We start from the raw sequence: 6,000 nt of genomic DNA, 5'->3' as shown, positions 1-6,000 counted from the left end.
TTATATTATGCCTTAGTGTTTGGCATGAGAAAAATCCATTCGTCGCGTCATTTGGATCGTCTTTTGCGCTTATGCGCATTCCGTCGTAATTAACCGAACATCGCGACCGTACGGCTAAACGAACCGACATCCGACATATTTTTGAGCACATTTCCAGTTCCCTATACTTTAACATCATTTTAGAGCTTTGAAATGGGGTTAACGGAGCTTAAACGTGCCAAAAACGCATCAAATACCAAGTTTTGGCGCTGCAGGGACTAAAGTTGTAATTCTGCCAAACTAGGGCCTTACGGACCGTAAGCCAAAACCCATACGGTCCGTAAAGGGTCCTCAGATCAGCAGAATCAATATTTAATGCTGATTGGCTCATCAGATTGCGAAAGGGTCAAATGCCTTTTTACCCAATGAAAGGCCAAGGGCCATATTCAGTGAATCTAGCCTAGTAACACATGTACGCACAAGATCAAGGCACGATATTCGATAAAACGATCCTAACGGTTCCACTTTTCCTATAAATACCCCCCCCCCCTTTTTTTGTAAAAACCCACATGAATCAGATCTAAAGCTCTAAGTTGGAACCATTGTTTCATACCTGAGCTATTTGATCTAGATTAGCACTCGGGGACCCTCCGTAAGTCTTCTTTCGCTCTTTTATTCGCTTTTCGAGTCCGAAAGTCGACGTTTAGTTGACTTTCTGCGTTGACCAGCTTATGGTCGATGCGAAGTTCGTTAGAACTTCATAACGTGAGCGTGATCACGATGGTTATGGTCCATAGTGACCATACCTACTGATTACCCCGTTATCTAGGCTCAGTGACGAGCCGTAGTTTCGACCAAAATGCGCATTCTTGCGTGTTTTGTAACCAAACTACTCGTGAGCATCAAAGCCGTTTGTTTTGATGCCAAACATGTTTTCTAAACTTAGTTAAGCATGTTCTAACATGCTTAGCTCGTCACGTTTAGTATAGTGCTTATATAGGGTCGTAAGGTAAGCGATCTAAACCATCGCTTATACTTTCGAACCCGACCCATTTGGTCGATCTTTAGGATCCGACCAAACATATTAGGTGACCATAGCTATAACCTTCCGAGGTTATACCTTGTGGTCACAATGTTAGGCGTTCCATACGCGTTCTACGCGAACGACGCGTTAGGGTAGCATAAGCTATCTAAACGGGTCGTGATGGGTCGCAAGCACTTAGGTTAGGTTTCATTTTAGTATGTAGGCTTTGTTAAACCATATTTCACGAGTCTCCATACTCGTTTGGTTTACGAACCCGCATACTATCCGATCCTTCCGATTTGGTCCGGTATATTAACATAGCTACCTATTAGGTGCCGTTTGATATCCCGTGATCTTTAGCATTATCTGGTTATTATACAAGAAGTCAAAGCAATCTCAGGTGAGTACATAGAACCCCTCTTTTACTGTTTTCCAACTGTTTTGGGGTGAAACACATGTGCCTATCTGTTACTTTCATGCTTTCCATGTTTTCACATCGTATATTTGCTATGCTCATTAGTACATTATAGTACATGATTTCATTACATTTTATGCTATGTATGCCCATTGTGTGCGTACTTAGTACATTGATTTGCATAACATTTCTGTTGCATATGTTTACTCAGCATATGGACACATTGATTTCCATGAACATTTCTGTTGCATATGTTTACTCAGCATATGGACACATCGATTTACATGAACATTTCTGCTTCGTATGTTTACTTAGCATACTTAGTACAATTGTTTATATCACATGCCTTCATTCTGTTATGACATTTGGTTTGTTTAACATGAGACAATACATTCATTAACACTAGCTACGCCGTTCGTTAGTAGGTAGTGGTACCATAGGACTTGACAACTCCCGTTCCTGAAATCCTGGGTTTGATAGGATTGGAAGGAATGACCGAATTCGATATACATAACTTAGATAAACCTTTAATTTGTTTAATGGTTTATCGCCACAGTCTCAAGGCTTGGATGTATGCATAGTTTACAATACCGCATAAATGTTAATATCAATTGAGCATGCATTTTCCACAGAGCATAGACTTAAACCACGTTTTACTTCAACGACTTGTTTTGTGCATTTACATATGGTTTAAGTTGATACATTTCGCTTACCATACATGATTCATTTTGGGATAAACATTACATGATTACATTGAACATAAACACGTTGACATTGACATACACATTTGGTGGTTTTACATTGAACATAAACATTTTACATGGTTTACACAATAACACTTGACCTTTGGTTTATACATGAACAATTTACATAATGGATTGGTTTGGGTAAATGGTTTGAGTAACGTGGAGTATGTAATATGATGCAAACATGGTGGATACGCCGCTGGTACTTCCTATATATAAATGTTTGCATAATATTACATATCTTAGCGTTATCTAAATCATTTCAGTTTAGTCATATAACATTTTATACAAATAACACACTTTTCAGAAAACATTGCCTTCCAAAACAACTTATTATATTCAACTCATTTTACTTGGTTACTCGTTTAACCTTGCACTTATCTATACATATCATCTGATGTTATCGTTTTCAAATGGTTTACAAAGCAAGTCAAAGTACAAGGTTCATGACTGACTGTTATAAAACATTCTTTAAACTCAAGTCATGAATCCCATTTTCACAAAACCTATGTATCTCACAGGCATTTTTATGCTGACGTACCTACTTTCACATGTGTTTTCAGGAGCTATTCCATAGGATGATGATCATGACACTAGGGCGGACCTGTGCGTTAGTAACTAAAAATGAAGATAGACTAGTATAATTATGTTTTGAACTTGGTATTTCTTATTTTGAAACAATGTACTACTCTTGTTTATAAATAAAATACAACTTGTATGCCATGGTTATGAAACAATTAATTCTGTCCACGACACTCCCCGGCGTTTCCGCCGCGGTTGCATGTTGTACGCGGCCGGGGTGTGACAGGTCGCGTCCCGCTAGAGTCTTCGCGCCCCGCGAAGGGATTGTGCCCAACCTGTCGTGGCCCACGACAGGTTCAAGGCTGGCAAAATTGTTTTCTTTGCTTATTTCGGCTTACGGGCTTGCTTAGATATGTTATATGCTTTATATAAATAACTCATTTCATGTTTTAATGAAACATAGGTATACCGTAAGATACTGGATGACGATCAAGCTCAACAAAGAATCGAACACGATCAAGTTTCAAGCTTTCGCGTTATGTTTGGTCGCCACGTTTTAAACGACGATATAAATATATGATGTTGAAATGTTTTAAATCTTGAAATGTTTTAACAAATTCGTATTTTCAAATGTATGTGTAATCGTAAATACACAATTATAGTAGATATTTATATGTAAATAGAATAAATCAAGTAAGGGTCTTACAACATTTGACTAATATATTGTCAATTTTTTCGATATCAGTATCTTTCTTTTTATTTCTACCATTCGTCTTTCTTATTATTGTTGCTATTAGTGTTTTATGTCTTAATTGTTAGTATTTTAAGTCTTAGTTAGTTCCTACTTGCTACAATCGTTAGTGTTTTGAAGTTGCAAAAGGTTAAATTTAGTGTTTTGCAAGTTGCAAAAGGTTAGTATTTTAAGTCTTTGTTAATGGTAGGAGAGTATAGTGAATTGTTAGTGTTAATTGCTATGTATATAAATTTAGCATGATATTCAAATTACCGAGCAATAACTGATATCTTAGATATCGGTCCTTGACCGATATCAAATATTTTACCGCATTAACTACTTAGATAGTTACAAATATGACGAGGATAGGTCATTGCTTAACAACTTGTTCAATGTTCCGAGGTTGTACTTGTCTTTTTCCTTTTCATAAAAAAATAATGATCTTTTTGAAGGAAAAAGTCTAGTATGATGCTTTGAAAACTAAATAATTCATATAACAAAAATGATGATCTTTTTGAAGGAAAAGGTCTGGTTTGAAAACTAAATAATTCATATAATAGCATATTCTAGTTTTTTAAACCAATATATTATATAGGAATACAAAATACACTTATCTAAACAAATAAAAACATAGATGTTAAAAATGAAAATGAAAACTCAAATTTCCGGTGGGTTAGATCTTCAAAAATCGAAACGTAGAGCTGCTCGTGCTCGCTGTTAGAAGTAGCCATTGTTCCTCTAACTTGTGTGTAATAAAATTTTGTATAAATAATTAAACATAGATTATTAGTAACGAGAGTGGACTTATCTAAAACATAAGTGACTCGAACATCCGGATATCTCTAGGACCGGACGATTGAGCTAGAATGAATGCAAGGTCCGGGCGCTCGTACTCAGAATGTCATTTACGGTCTATAAGGGTGAAGGGAGCGGTTAGACACTTGTAATAGGTAAACTCCCAAATCACCCAATCAAATAGTGTCACGTCATTTTACCTATTTCTCAACAACGTTGACGGTGGTTTACCTAATAGGGTTTAGGTAAACTATTTAAAAAAAAAGGAAAAAATGTGTGATTAGTTGAGAAGGAATGGACCCTCACCCCACCACACACCCATTCCTCCCCCCCCCCCCCCCACCGAATCAGTGAAGGTTCACCGCATTGCATGATCTTGTTCGATAAACTGGATGTTGGTAGTGGTTTACCGAAGCGGTAAAGTGGTTTAACGATTGATTTTGTAGACTACACCGTTCACCGTAACGTCTAAGATATCTTTTTGGATTGCCAAAAGATCTCACATGTAACCACACTGATAAGGAAATACACCTAACCAATATGACATCCAACTACCATGATGAAGTGGCTCCAATAAATACACAAACTTTATAAGGAACGTGGCATTGAATACCCTTAAATACTCCCTTAAATGCTTACAACTACTACTCTAATTCATTCTTAGGGTACACGGGGTGTATTCGGTGAGTGCATTCGGTGACCACATTCACTTAAGGGGAACACCGCCACCATCCCTTAGGTGAGTGGTTTAGGGGAGTGAAATGGGTGGGGATTCACCAAAGAGAGGGGGAGGAGAGAGGATGAGTGGACCAATGAGAGATTTTCTTGCTTTTTTTTTTAATAAAAAACCAAGTCACCTAAGAGGGGAGTGCCGCCATCAATTTAGGGTGTTAGGGGAGTTTAAGAGGGGAGTTGACGTGGCACACGAGTATTGGTTTGGCGTAAGAGAGGGGACTCACCTCTTAGGTGAGCCCCCTTACACCCTTAGGAGCCATGCGAAGGTTGGTTCCGAGATCCAAAACCACGTTGGCATTGCTGTATTTAAGAATTACCATTCAAGGACGCATCCAAGCTTTAGGGTGGAAGGGGTGCTCCCCACATGGGTAGTGGTAAACTCCCCACCTAGCCAATCAACACATGCTATGTCAATTCCACTCTCCACTCGTCATTTTGCATTCAAGCACTAGGGGTGTTCCACCCAAACAATTTATTTCTCAAAAAAAGGGAAAAAAAGTTTACGTTCTGATTGGTTCAAAGAGGGTGGGGCCACCATTAACCATCTCTCTCCTCTACCCCACCTCGTAAACTACTCCCCGCTTCAAGGTCAATCATCACACACCGATGGGCCCGTGCGGTGACCCCATCCCTGCATCACCCCACCGAAGACACCCCGTCCCCCTTATGGTGATGCAACAGAATGGATCGTGTTTAAAAAAAACTTGTGTGTTGATCATTCATATGCTTTAGGAGGTTTTTAAAAAAAAATTTGATTTTGCACTTTTAACCCAAAACTATTTGTTTTTTACTCATAACACCAAAACTTTCATCTTTTACAATTTAACCTCACAAGTTTTGTACTCTTAACTTTGGTCCCTTATATTTTTCATCTTACGCAAATTTTTTGTTTTACCTTCCGTTCTAAATTTTGTGAGTTAACACGGCGCAACGTATGTGTGGTTCAATGCTTTTGCGTCGTCTATTTTTTCCCGTTTGACAGGTTCACCGCAACGCGCAGGTCCTATATCAACTTAGTTATTCTTTTCTATATTTTACGTTTCGGTCTAAA

Source organism: Helianthus annuus, chromosome 13, assembly GCF_002127325.2.
Source record: "Helianthus annuus cultivar XRQ/B chromosome 13, HanXRQr2.0-SUNRISE, whole genome shotgun sequence".
Lineage (NCBI taxonomy): Eukaryota > Viridiplantae > Streptophyta > Magnoliopsida > Asterales > Asteraceae > Helianthus > Helianthus annuus.
This window is presented reverse-complemented; position numbering follows the sequence as displayed.